General features: G+C 36.6%; 1 protein-coding gene across 1 annotated transcript in view; it reads right to left on the minus strand.

The window, feature by feature from the left end:
• The window catches only part of Ulk4 (unc-51 like kinase 4), a 539981-nt gene that overhangs the window by 462092 nt on the left and 62068 nt on the right, over positions 1-15821 (minus strand). The window lies entirely within an intron of this gene.

Genomic DNA, 15821 nt, shown 5'->3' on the forward strand with positions numbered 1-15821 from the left:
TTTTATCATTCATTGGAAGATACTTGAAAAACTGAAAGTGAGCACTTCAAAAATTTCAGAGCAACTCAACAATGCCACAACATTCAAGCATGCAATTGCTGGATTTTGCAATTGTGTGGGGCTACAGCACTATACAGAAGACACACATTGAAGGAACACTTATTGTCAAGGTATTTTTAAAGAGCTTTTCTGAATGATAACATATATACAATAACTATGTATATGCCTGTGAAATCACTATGATCAAGATGGTTAACATCCCCTAGAATGTCCTCAAGGGCCTCCCTCTGTTTGGCTCCTCCCCAACCAGCCTCCAATATACTTTTGATCAGTAGTTTGCATTTTCTAGGGTTTATGTAAATGGAATCATATATTTTGTATTCTAAGGTTTCTTTCACTCAGTATAATACATTTGAGATTCACCCACATTATTGCACTTATCAAGAGCTTATTCCTTTTTATTTCTGTGTAGTATTCCATTGTTCGGATGTACCATAATGTGTTAATCTCACTACCCAATGACTAAAATGCAGTGAATCCCTACCAGAACACAGGATGAACAAAGAATGATGCACCATCACATTATCCTTTTCAGTATGTCATTTCCACAGTTTTCCTTTTCTTTGACCTTCACTGATCATCCACTAGGACTACACTGAATCATCTAAAATGTGCCTGTATTCAATTTTTTACCTACAAAGACAAACTGTCACCAACACACTATCCTAAAAGAATGGCTCAAGTAAATATATGAAAGAGAAGGATGAAAGAAGGAAGCTTGGAATATCAAAAAGGAATGAAGAACACATTAAGCGAAAGTATAGATAAATACAATATTCATTCTTTTTCCTATTAATTTTTCTGAACTGTTTCATAGTTAAAGCAATTATATCAAAAATTGTGATTTTGTTCTAAATATATTTATAGAATATATTTAAGGCAATTATACAAAATGAGTAAGTCTAAAGAGATGAAAAGAGTTAAATTTTCTGTACTTCACTTGAACTGGTAAAATTATGACACCTGTGGACTATGATAAGGTGTATGTAATACCTGGAGCGAGGATTACAGACGATTTATGCAAAGAGAAACACACACCACTATAAAAAAAAAAAAAGAGTCAAATGGAATTGAAAAAATGTTCAGTTACCCTTGTTAGATAGTAAAAGGAAAACAAATGAGAATGAAAGCAAACAGAAAGTAGCAGGCTTAAGATCAAATATATCACTAATTATATTAAATGCAAATGATCTAAATATAGCAATTTAAAGACAGTTCAACAAAGTGGAATTTTAAAAACGGCCAACTATATGCTGCATACAAGAAACTCACACCAACATATCGATATAGGTAGGTTGAAAATTAAAAACATAAAAAAGTAAATCAGGGAAGCAGTAATCAAAAGCAAGCACGAATGGCTATGTTAATATCCATAGAAGAGAAACACTGTAGAACAAGTCAATCCACCACCCACCAAAAAAAAAAAAAAAATGCTAATCATCAATGTGTATCACTGAATAAGAAAGTCACAAAATACATGGAGCAAAAAGAATAGAACTGGAACGAGAAAGATAAATACACAATTAATGTTGTAGACTTCAACACTTCTCTCTTGGGTACAGAAAGAAAAATACTGCATGATCATCCTCTGTGAAATCTTAAAAAGTAAGACTTGTAGAAATAAAAAGTAGGATAGTGGTTACCAGAGGCTGTGGGTCAGGTAGAGGGATAGGGGGTTGCTGATTAAAAGGTAGAAAGTTATAGTTAGACAGGAGGAACAAGGACCTACTGCATAGAATGGTGACACAGTGTGTATGACACAACTGTTCAAATTTTAAATATTCTAACTATAAATAACTATAGAAGGTGACAGATATGCTAATTTGCTTAATATAATCACTTTATAATGTATACATGTTAATATGTCACATTGTAAACCATAAGTAGATAATTATTTGTCAATTTAAAATTTTTTAATAAATTGATAAAACAAGCAGACAGAAAATGAGCATTCATCAAAAAGATAATGGAATACTACAACCTTATGCACATAAATTTCATAACTTGAATGAATGGACCAATTCCTCAAACACAAATTATCACCACTCACTCAATAAGGAACAGTTATTTGCAAATGACATGATTCTTTACATGTCAACTAGGAATGTGATCTTCCTAGAGTTTGGCAAGATCATAAGATTCAATATCAATATTCAAGAAACAATTATATTTCTATATATTAGCAATGAACACATGAAAATCAAAATTAAAAACAATGATATTTACAATAAAAATATAATACTTGGGTGTAAATCTAACAAAACATGTGAAGAGTGTGTATGTGAAACTATACAATGCTGTTAAAAAATAAAATGTAAATCAATGAAATGAAGATCTAAATAGAGATATACACTATGTTGATAGATAGGAAAACTCAACATAATGAACATGTTAATTCTTCCTAAAATGATAGTCAGGTTTAATGCAGTTCTTATCAAAATCCTGGTAATTTTTATAGGTATCAACAAGATTTTAAAATTTACATGGAAATTCAAAAGAATTAGAACATTCAAAAACCACTGTGAAAAAGAACAAAGTGGCTGGAATTATTCTATTTGACTTCAAGATGTATGTATATAAGTACATACAACTGATTTTTGACAACAGTTCAAGATTTATGTTAGGGTTTAGATGCAAGGTGCCCCCAAAAGGTCATGTGTGAGACAATGCAGAAATAGATTATGAGCAGTAGACCCTCATCAATGGATTACTCCACTGGTATGGATTAATTGGATGATAACTGTAGGCAGACAGGGTGTGACTAGAGGAGGCAGGTTGGAGTTATGCCTTTGGGGTTTATTTTGTCCCTGGTGAGCAGAGCTCTCTGCTTCCTGGTTGCCACATCCTGAGCTACTCTTCACCACCACACCCTTCCACCATGATGTTTTGTATTACCTCAGGCCCAGAGATACAGAGTCACCCAACCATGGATTGATCCTTGGAAACTGGACCAAAATAAACTTTTCTTCCAAGTTGTTATAGTCAAGGTTTTGGGTCAGAGAAACAAAAAAGCTGACTAAAATGACTTACATACTTTCTGTAATCAAGACAGTATGGCAGTTTTGATGGGACAGACACATGGCCAATGGGACAAAATAGAGAATCCAGAAATAGCTATACATAAGTACAGACAACTGATTTTTGACAACAGTGCAAAGGCAATCCAATGGAGAAAAAAACAAACTTTAAAAAAAGAAAATGGTGGAATATTTGGAAGTCCATAGGAAAACCAAAAAGTGAGACTTAACCTAAATCTAACACTTCATTCATATAGTTAACTCAAAATGGACCAAATATAAAAAACAGAACTATAAACTTCCAAAGGATGGGGGAGGGGAAAAACAAAATAAATCCTTAGGATGTAGGGCTAGAGCTAAGGAAAAAAGGTAGATCAACACCAAAAGCATAGAGATATTGTACCAGAGAAGACAGTTGGCAAATAAGTGAAAAGATGCTCAACAGCACAAGAAATGAGAACAAAAACCAAAGTGAGATATCACCATACATCTATAGTAATAAAAAACAGAGAAAACATCAAAAGTTACTGAAGATGGTGAGAAACTGAATCACTCCCACCTTGATAGTGGGAATTAAGAAAGGTACAGCCACTCTGGAAATGGTATGGCAGTTTCTTTTAAAAATTAAGGGAAAAAAAAAAACTCAATTACTGCACTCCTAAGCACTTATTTCAGATAAAGGAAGACTTTCATGCATAGAAAAAATTTTAATAGATATTCATAGCAGTTTTATTTGTAAATGTCAAAACTGAAATGACCCAGATGTCTTTCAATAAGCTAATGGTTACATAAATTGTGGCAAAACAATCCCAAGAAAACCTCAGGAGGAAAAAATAAATTATCGATACACACAATTACCTGGACGAATCTTCAAAAAAATTAGGAATGAAAAAGAAATCCCAAAAGGTTACATGTTACATGACTATTTATACAACATTTTAAACATGACGAAAACATAAAAATGGAAAAAAGATACTGAAGGTTGTGGGAGTGTGAGATCACGTGCAGTAGGGGGAGGCTAAGGTGGGCATTAAAGGGATCCTGAAGGATCATAGCAGTGATGAAATTTCTCTTTTCTTTAACTGTCCCAGTGTCAATATCCTGTGGTAATAGCATCCCCAGTGTCAATATCCTGTGGTAATAGCATCCCATCGTTCCCAAAGATGCTATCATTAGAGAAAGTGGACATAGCATACCCAGCACTTTTCTGCGTGTTTTTTTTAACAATTGCATGTGAATCTACAATTATGCCAAAATTAAGAATTTAATTAAAAAGAACCTCATACTAAACTCAAATCCAGCTTTCTGCTTCAAAGGTGGCTGCAGGGATTTACAGCATTTTTTCCATTTTATAATCCACTGGTCCTTTTTGTCAGTAAGCATCACTGGAAATTTAAAACATTTTAATGCTGTAGACCCTTAAAGTGATAAAACTGTTTGGACTGCCTCCAGCACAATAGAAATTGCTTTGGAGCTCAGTGTCTTGTAAACAGAAACACATCATATAATTTATTCTAGCAATGCCACAGCAACCTTCATCTCACTTGCAAAAGTTAACTTTGGATAGCATTAAACCGGACTCAATGGGTAGCGGCTCCCTGCAACGTTATTTGTATGGGTTTTCCATTTATCTTTAAAATTTACAGAAATATTAATATTAAAAGGGGAAACTAAAAATAATGAACAAATACAATACAGAAAAGGGAAATTCTAAGGAGAAAAATATGTTTTTATTGACCTAGGTACAATGATATTTTTTAAAGGCCAATTCTAAATAGATAAAATAGATTTAGTTCTTCTTTGAACTCAAATCCATTTAATACGTGGGTATTATTCTTAGGCATGTTTGTCTTAGACAATAAGTCTATTTAAAAAAAAAACCCTGAGTAAAGAAAATGAATAGTTTTATTGTTGTTCTTATTTCTACTATTACACTTTGAGGCCTATGTATATCATTATTGATTCTTAATTAATTTAAATGGTTCTTCTGTAACCACAGGCATGATTAGTTGGTTGATGGGTATGCAGACAGTCATTTAAACCGTATAGTCATTTCCCAAACTACTTCTTTGAAATCAAACCCATTTTATAACAAATGTGACCAAGTATAGTCAGGTCTTTTGGCTTTATCAAAAGTCATCTAATTGCTATTAAAAAGGTCAATCGCTTCAATTCCATATACCCTGGACTGAGTTTCTTAAATCAAGGGCCAAAAGAGAAGCAGATGAATTAAGATCCTAATAGTTTGCAAGGTCTACAGTTTAAAACTAGCCTGCTGATACTTGTACAAAAATAATTTGCCTGCTCTTGACCCTCAAAATGTAGTTGTTCAATGTCCAAGGTAATGTATGTGTAATTAACAGTTACAAATAGAAACTAAATTAAGCTCCAGATCCAGAAAGTTTCAGACATTTTTTATATGGTCGGTGTTTTACCCTGTTTACACTCTCAATGGGAAATTTGGCAATAGTGATTATACTAAATCTTTTTTTTTTTTAAAGAGAGAGAAAGGAGAATTTTTTAATATTTATTTTTCAGTTTTTCGGTGGACACAACATCTTTATTTTTATGTGGTGCCGAGGATCGAACCCAGTGCCCTGCACATGCCAGGTGAGCGCGTTACCGCTTGAGCCACATCCCCAGCCCTATACTAATAATCTTTTAAGTCATACACTGTCCAATACTGCTTCCTGAACTCTAAAATAAGAGGCATCCCAAAATTTTTCAAATGGAAAGAGAATGCCAATTCTCTGTTCAAGCCTTTTCTTTCTTGAAGACTCACTTTTAATATCTCAAAATTCCCTTGGACACTTGATTCTGTAAGCCTCATACCTTTTTCCCCATTCATGTTCAATTTTATTGATATTCAATCTGAAACTTCTTTGGATCTTATCTCTCTCATCAAGTCTTATCAAGAAAAATCACATCTAGAGATGTGAAACTTCAAACCCTCATTTTCAGTGTTGGCTAAAAAAGAGGATGAACACCCTGGACACATAAGGGCTGGACACATGCAGAAAGAAGATAAAAATGAAGAGAATACAATTCTGTTCTGTATGTAATAACTCTGAAAGTGTCCTTGACAAGGTTGTAAGAAGCTCTCTTTGGTGACATCTGGACATCAAAGTTTTAACATTAGCTCTAATTTTCTGCGTGTTAATTAACTGCATTAAAACTGCATCTGTAATTTACATCTATCTCCTAAAACTAAATAATCAGTCAGAAGTAAGGACAACTATCTTGTCAGTTCTTTATGAAGCCCTAGGTTTAAACAACCAACAAGTAAATTGGCAGATTCCTTCTCTCAAAAATAAACAAAATATGAAAGTAGATATATCGAACAGTTTTTGAGTCATTTAAAAAGTGTGAACATGCTGTTTAAATGAACTGTCAACTTCCTCTGCTTTTACCCCCCCCACAAATGTCAACTGCAGAAGAAATTTGGGTTTTGGAGACTAGTTACCAGGTCCCTCTTCCTCAACCTCCTTTTGAGGTAAATCCTTTCCAATACTGGCCCTAGTCTGTTCAGCCTTCCAAATGTGGAAGACAAAAGGATCCCTGGCTCCCTTCAGGGGCCATCTTTTCTCCCATAATGTGGTACCATCAAGGCCAGGGCCACTTTTAGCCAGCAAGACTCAGGAATCAGAATAAAAGATTTGGCTGAAGTTCACTCATTCATTCTAGTAGTATCCCCAAGCAAGTCTCCAGGAGAATCCTAGTCCAAAGACCTTCTGGAGCTGCTGGGTACTTTTTGTTCTAAAATTTCTTTAGGAGCCATTGATCCTGTCCATTTCCTTCTAATATCTAGATTAGGTATAAACACCTAAGTTAAGCATAAATAACTTTATGGCTAAGTTAGGCAGAGTCACCCTTCAAAAGTGATAGTACTAGTGCTGTTGCTCACTCTTCCTGGACACAAAAACAATTCACAGATCCTTTACAGTTGGGTGGTACCATGTTACTAGCTCTGGCCAATTGGCTGAAATTGAAATCATATAGTATATTCTGCATACCCATCTGACCTTGGAAACTTTTAAAACACTATGCCGGATGGAGATACCACATAAAATGGAAGCAGCAAGTAATGCTGAAGTCAGCTGCCCCTCACCCCACAGCTAAAGAACAAGTCTCAGATTTTGACAGTCTTCATTACCACAACAGAAGCTTATCTATCCTGAGACAACTAATTCAGTTTCAGGAGAGCACTCTACTTCTATGTAATAATGCAAGAGTTCTACTACTTTCAAAGAATCATTAACAAAATAATCAGTAAACTATTGCATCCACATCTTACAGAAGATTTGTCTGGCAGCTAAGATCTGCTATTGACATTTATGTCATGGATCTGACACGGGGGTGGCAACACACCAGCCACTAGAAAAGTAGTCCATGAAAAGTACACTGAAGATCGTAATCCAGACAAGGCAAAGCCCTGAAGATAGTAAAAAGATCAATTGTCGCCAGGGGCATTGTGGGGGAAGGAGGGATTAACAAACAAAGCATAGGAGATTATTAAGGCAGTAACAATATATATCATATTGATGGATACATGTTGTCAAACATTTTTCCAAATCCATAGAAAAAAATGTACATCTTAAGACTGTTTTATACTTCTGTAACAGAATACCACGAATAGGTGACTTATAAAGAACAGGTTTAATTCTTATAGTTATGGAGGCTGAGAAGTTCAAGACTGAGAGGCTTGCATCTGTTAAGGGCCCTCATGCTGCATCAGAGAAGGCAGAGGGAGGCCAGAGAGAAACAGAAGAGGAAGGGAGAAAGGTGGAGGGTGTGAGGGACCAAACTTGCCTTTTTTTTTATAACAAACCTACCTTAGTGACAATGCCATTAATCACCTTTTACTAGGCCCTACCCAAAACTGTTGTACTGGGGATTAAGTTTCTAACACATGCTTTCTGGGGGATACATTCAAACCATAGCAACTTTCAACATCAAGAGTAAACCATAATGTAAACTATGAACTTTGGGTGACAATGAGGTGTCAATGAAGATGCAGCAATTTTATAACAAATGTACCACTGTCCCATTCAGTGCAAAAGGCTGATAATGGAGAAGGCTATGCATTGTGTCGGGGGCAAGAGACATTGGCTATCTCTGCTCTTGTCTCTTATTTTGCTGTAACTGTTCTAACAAAAAAAGAAATTTGGTTTTTGGTGACTACTTACCAGGTCCCTCTTCCCCAACCTCCTTTTGAGGTAAATCCTTTCTAATAAAATATAGTACTCAATCTTGCCTTGCAGATTAAAAAAAAATTGCTATCCATTGCTATAAATCTGTAGTTCATCATATTACTCAAAAATTCTTTGTCCATTTGTAATGGATTGCAGGTAAGATATTCTGAATGCTCTCCCATTGAAAATCATTTTTTAAATGCTGTTTAAAATATCCTTATAAAATGCATAGCTGAACTGTCATGAAATTGGGAAACTTCGAAGACTAAAAGGAGAGTAGAAAAGGAAAAATCAAAGAAAAAAGGAAATGAGATAGGTAAGCACTCAGGATACTTTAACCCATGGGACATGTGCTGAATTCTGGTGACCTTGAAATGACATTTTGAAATGGAACAAGAGGCAAATCTCAGGATCTGTTCACAGGGTAATATAAAAATAGGAAATCATTCACATTAAGTTGGAACCCCAAGTATATACGAATAAGAAATGAACCAGCTTGTAAGAGAGCATAGCAAGGAATTTTGAATCATTGATACTAAATAGAATAATGGAGGTGGGGGATAAATCTCCCAAGAGAATCAAGCCAGGCCTAAAAAAGCAGGTCTACAGCTCATATTATGCTTCTTTTGGGAGAACTGATTCAAATACCTAGGAGTCTGCTAGGCTGGTCTACATGGCCTCTAGTTAGTAAAGTCAAAACACTATTTTTTTCCTAGCATACTCTAGAACAGTGGTTCTCCAATTTTAACATGTATCACAATCACTAGATTTGCAAAAACCCAGGCTGCCAGGTCCCATCCTCAGAGTTTCTCATTTAGTAAGTCTAGAGTAAGGTCTGAGATTATGCACTGTCGACAATTCCGAAGACACTGCTGCTTGTTTAGCACCATACTTTCAGAATCACTGTTCAAGTGCTCAGTAGTGCTACACGTTAGAATCACTGGCTTTCAAAACTATAGATACCTGCATCCACCTCCAGAGATTCTGATTTAATAGGTCTCAGGTACAGCCTGGACATCAACATTTTTAAAGTCTCCAGAACTCCAGTGTGTCACCAAGGTTGAGAACCACTGGGCTAGAGAACAGAATCTGAAAGTTCAGTCAACTGAAAATGCTGATATGGTTCAACAGAATGCAATCTGCCCAGCCATCTCCCAAAGTAACTCTCCTGGGTGGACCTAGAAGATATGTCTTTGTGAAGAGGATGATAGCATCCCTTAAGAGGTTTAAGGTAGCTATCCTTTATAGGTCAAAGAAAACAGTGAAAAACATTGACAATGTGATTGGGTACCCTGATCAAATGGGAATAACATGATTCAGAACCTGTCACAGTACTAGCACTTAACTGCAGAGACAAAAGTTGGCACAATTACCCTATGGAGTTACACAGCATTGTCATCAGATCATTCTGACCCTAAGACTCTGACACAATGGTAAACTAACCATCACATCAGTTCACTAAATTGTCACTTCACATTTAATAAAAAAAATATTGAAGAAAATTAACTCAAGCCCCTGTATCAGTGATTCACAGACTCATTCCTCTTAGCCAGATCCCAAACCCACATTGGTTCACAGAACTATAAAATTCCTCAACTACGCTGGCAAATCCATTGAAAGAGACCCCTATGAAGAGGTCTTAGGTGAATTTTCCAGAAAGTCTTTAACATTTATCATGTGACTGGGCAAGAGGGAAAAAAATACCCAGACCCTTTGAAGTTATTAGATAATGACTCTGAACTTGAACTGATATCTAGAGAAACCTAAAATGCCACTATAATCCAATTGTCAGATTAGGAGCTTATTAAGTTCAGATACTACATGGAATCATAGCTCAAAGTCACCTCAAATCTGTCCCAAGAACCAAGGGACCCAAGGTTATTTTCCTAGTCCCAGAACATTTAATAACTGGTAAAGTTCCCACACAGGGTCCCTCCTCAGTGGGCAAAAATTTACTCTACTCACTACATTTACTCTACCAGCTCAGTCAATGACAGTAAATCAAGCAACCCCATATTCACAGGGAACTTGAGAGATCAGTGCCAATAAAGACCAGAGAGGTACAGAGATGGTGATTTCCACCACATTGTGTTGCCTGTCCAGTGCAGAGACCACATAGGTCATGGAGAATGACTACAGATTATTGCAAACTTAATTAGGTAAAGATGCCTATTGTAATTGCTGTTTCAAATGTGGCATCTTCACCAACACAAATGAACCCAGCTCCTGGCACCTACTATGCTTTCTTTTCTATTCCAATCAGTACATAAAATCTGAAGATGCTTCTACTTGTTGGATTACCCCATATCAAATGTCCTGCTATGTCTTAATACAGCCCAAAGGCACCCTGATCATCTCAATGACATAGAGAACATCAAACTGTTCCATTATATTGGCAGAATGTTAACTGGACCTGATGAGCAGAACCCTAATTTATAAGCCAAAGAGTAAGTAATAAATCCTGAAGAAGTTTAGTCTGCCATCTGGATGGTCTTCCTAAGAGCCCAGCATACTGGGGCATATGAAGATATTCCCTCCAAAGTGAGAGGCAAGTTGTGGTACCTTGCATTACCCACCAAGATAGAATTATTGAGACTGAATTTTGAAGGCTTCGACTCATTTACTGAGAATTGATAAGGCTGCCAGATTTGAGAAGGGCCCAATACCAAGTCCTATAGCAGAGCCATGCTGAAGTACAAAGTATTCTTCCAATTGGGTCTTAAGACCCACAGACCTAATGCTATTGGAACTGTCCGGGGCAAAAAGGAGCTGCACACAGCCTGTAACAAACTTCAGCACAGAGCACAGATCCCTAGGACTGGGGAAGATGGCCTTGCCCTCCCCTCTAACAACCATTATCCATTTGAAAAGTAGCTTTTGACTTATTTCCAGGCCCTGGTTGAGACTGCATGATTGACCTTGTGACTCTATGAAAACTGACCTGCCCATGCTGTACTGAGTGTTACCATAAAATTGGTTATGCACAGCAGCATTTCATCTTAAAATTGATATTTATGAGACCAAGTTGAGCAAATTAATTCACTGCATGAGCGGGTGGCTGAGACTCCTGTGTTATCTATTCATTCCACTGCCTCATCCCCTTCCTCAACCCATACCCACAGACCTCATGGAGTCCTGTAGTACCTCAAGAGGAAAAAGTACAGGCCTGGTTCACACATGGTCTATATGGTATGTCAGCATCAGCAGATGGACAGTGCACTGCAATCCCACTCAAAGGTACCCCAGAAAGACGGCAGCTAAAGGAAATCCTAGGTTCACAGAACTTTGGGAGGTAATCCACCTTTACTTTAAGCAGAAAGAGATGACACAAGGGATGATCCATAGCAGCTCAGAGGCAGTGGTTTACAGGCTAGCCAGCAGATCAGAAACTTAGGGGGGAAAAAAACTATACTTAAGAGGAAGAAAAAAAAATCTGGGATTGAAAGGCATAGATGGAGCTTAATGAGACCGCAATATAAAGACATTCGTATTTCACATGTACAAATGCCCACCATATCAACAGTCACCTGAAAGAATGGAGCATCTTTGCATCTTTCATCAATTACCCTGTGGATTGCTCAACAAGCCCAAGTACAAAGAAAGCCAAACAGAAGCATGTAGGAAGGAAGCCAGGCAACAGCTCAACAAGGGCCCCCACTCACCAAGGTTAATTTGGCTAATGCCATTGCTGGTACCCAACCAGTCAAGAACAGAAGCCCACATCAAGCCCTGATATGGCTTCATACACTGAAGGGTCCACATAAATTATACCAGAACCCTGTGCTGAAAAGGACAATATTTTTTCCCTCACAGGAATAGATGGCTATTCTAGGTATGGATTAGAGACCCCTGCTCCCTGGGCTTCTGCCAACTCCACCGTCTGTGCTACTGCACCTTCCAATCAGCTTCCCAAACACTGTTTCTTCTTGGTTCCAGGAATAACAGTCCCCACCCTACTCCTTCCGTTTGGGCCAAGAGGAAAACTCCACTATTACTACTAACTCTGGACAAGAGTACAACCGCTTTGTAAATTAACTATCAAATTATCTCAATTTGAGTATTCCATCTGTTGGAAACTAATATATTCCCCTTTGAAAGGTTCATGTTTCCGTTTTCCCCTTATTGGCTTGTGCAACCAATATTGGAAACAAAAGCATCCATCATAATACCTGGGATGTAGCCTTTCCTTGTGAATACCTGTACTATATTATAAACTTAGACTGATCAATGCAAACGAAGAACACTTCATTTGAGTAACAGCCTTTTAAACTTTCCCAAACTAGCCTTTTAAGCTTTCTCAAACTTTCAGTTTATCCTTCTGAGTTAATTTTACTCAAATTAAAAAAGAAGAAACTGTTGGAATCTCAAGGGACAATATAACCATGTCATGTCAACATCAGAGAACAGACCTTCAATCCCCTGTTCTCGACTACTCACCATGCAAAACTGCCCACCAATGGCAGTGATGTAACAGAAGTACAAAGAATGGTCCTGCACTCTGCAGAGGCATCCCCAACCTACAGCCTACCAACAATGATGAGAACAATAGTGTTCAAACAAGTGCCTTTGTGGGAACCCTTAGACATAATGGAAATGTCAATTCATACAGACATTATGGAAATCAATCAGTATTCAGGTTCTTTATAAAACTACAAATATAACTACCATATGATCCAGCTGTATCACTCATTGGTATCTACCCAAAAGAATTAAAGAAAACATACTTTAGAGATACATGCATTCCCATGTTTCTAGCAGTACAATTCACAGTAGCCAAATTATGGAACCAGCCTCAACAGCTGAATGTATAAAGAAAATGTGATTATATATATATATATATATATATATATATATATATATATATATATATAATATATACACATACATATACATACACATACACACACACACACACACACACACACACACAGACACACCCCTAGTAGAGTTTTATTCAGTCATCAAGAACAAAATTATGTCATCTGAAAAAAAATAGATAAAACTTATGACCCTTTAACAGTCTACAAACCAACTGTAAAGCTAAATAAGCCAGACTCAGAAAGACAAGTATCAAATGTTTTCTAGCTAGTGAGGAAAAAAGGGGAAAGTATCTCATGAAAATAGAAGGGAAACCATTAGGTTAGAGAAAGAGGGCTGGAAAGAAAAGAGGAAGGGCAAGGGAATGTACTGGGGATTTAAACTGATCAAATTATATACATGAACATACCATGTATATAATGAAATACACTATTGTACATAAGTCATATGCACTAATAATATATTTTTTAAAACAAGCACCTTTTTATCAATGCAGAGTACTATGGCCAGAATTAGCAGCTACACTGGAAAGAGACACATAACCTCTTCCTCTCCTTCTCTGTTGCCTTCTGACCACCAGAAACAACCTAATAAAGATGAAGAAACCATTCCAGGTAGGAAGAAAATTGGCATACTGCTGTGACAAGTCCCCTCTTCTGTACGTAATAAAAACACCTACAGGGGCATGGATGATACATGTATATTAAGGAGCAAGAGACATTTTTATGCAGTAACAGAACACAAATGTGTTCACTACATTGTCTGATGAAGCCAAATTACCTTTGTCCTATTATTAAAATTGAGTCTTTTAGATGCTTTAGTAATTTAAAAGTTATGGCATAATACCAATATAACAACTTTGAGCTTGCTATATATTACTAATGTTATTTACTAGCTACCATATTCGTAAAAGTTGTGTCTCCAACTCTCCTCAAATAGTAGAAATATAAAAGAGGCTTATTTTAAATTGCATTTTTCTGCTTCAGGGATCAGCTCTGATTAGTTGTGTTTTGTGCAATTCTTTCCATCACCAATTCACTCTCCATGTTTCTTTCATCTAATAGAAAATTAAATGTGATGCTTTGCTAGGTTCCCAAGGATTACTAAATTACATTGCATTCAAATATATAAGCCTCATAACTGCTGCTCTAAAAATATAGCAAAGGTACATTCATAGCACCCCAGGTAAAATAAGCATCAAAATTAGTCATACCAGAAAACACAGAAGCTAAAAATGGTTCTACAAGATGTCAGATAAGAAATTAAATGAATACTGTCATTATAAGAAATTAAGAGGCATGCCTTTTAAGAATCATTTTACATGAGATGTTTAATTTTTTTGCAAAAGTGATTCAAATATGGCAGTTCCCCAAATGATATGCACTTGAGCATCATGGCTTAACAAATTGAGAATGTTTCACTTTACCCTACACAAAAATGTGGTGATTATTCAACTCTCACTTTATCATTTTCAACAAAAATTTGTCTCATGCTGTCAAAAAAGAAACAGAAAAGATTGAAATTTTGATTGTTACTGAAATTAAAACTTATGGATTAACATAGAAGAAATTGTCAGTTTTACATATTCAGTCTCCTCATCCTGCAATTGGAATGTCTCTCCCTTTATTTCATGATATTTATTGCTCAATAGGTTTGTGTTTTTCTTTCCCCAGCATCACTGAAGTATATATAATTGATGAAAAGAAATTATACATAACCAATTTTATATATAAAAATATGTAAAATAAACAAGTTGGTTTAGCAGAAAATACAGTGAAATTAATTATGTAGGTGATTAAAAAATGATATAAGTTCAGGGCTACGAATCCAGAAATTACCATGCACAGTGTTTCATGTGACATGTGGCATCTTATGACCCTTTAACAGTCTACAAACCAACTGAGAAAACTACATCAAAGCAGCAGCAGGGTACAAAGTACTTTGTGAAAACATTAAATACAACAAAAAGGGAAAAGGTGTAAACTAGATTTCACCTCCAAATCCAACAATCAAGTTTTTTCCGGAAAAGCATTCAATTTCTACACATTGCCAACAACAAGAACACCTTACTTTGATATAGGTTTCAGATAATATTAACAAGAACAGCTAATTTTCTAAAAGATCTTCTGCCCTACAACATAATGGTTAGTGCTTCTTCTTGGGATATATAATCCATCACTGTTGTTAACCCAGACCTCATGACAGGATGCATTTAGACAGCACTCCATCCAATGAGAGAACATTTTCTCCGAGATTCCAATATGGCATCATCTGAAAGCCTAACCCTGCCTTTGATTCCCATTCGCTGCTGAGCAGCAAATGTCATCTTGAGCCTAATTCACAAAGCATTTGGAGGGCAGGTGAGGCTGCTGTACTCACCCATGCTGAGGCTTCCATGCCCCATCTTGCCAAAGAATGTGTGAATGTTGGCAAGGTCAGTTCCTCAGCCCTGACCTTCCAACCCCTGCTCACTGTCCTTACCTGATGACAGTAGCTCCCTGTTCATGCAACTCTCCCCTGCTGTGTTCCTGTCCTTACACTCAGCACCATTGACATCCACATGACATCCACCAGCACCCTGAACACAGTTTCTTGACCTCATCATTCCATTCCTTCACCTTTTCCTTCTCCCCAGCTTAACCACTCACCCACAAAGTCACATCCCAGATCCTGACATCTCTAACACTTCAAATTCAAATGTTACCTAATTATCACTTACATATTCTAAAACTTC

This window comes from Urocitellus parryii, chromosome 3 (assembly GCF_045843805.1).
Source record: "Urocitellus parryii isolate mUroPar1 chromosome 3, mUroPar1.hap1, whole genome shotgun sequence".
Lineage (NCBI taxonomy): Eukaryota > Metazoa > Chordata > Mammalia > Rodentia > Sciuridae > Urocitellus > Urocitellus parryii.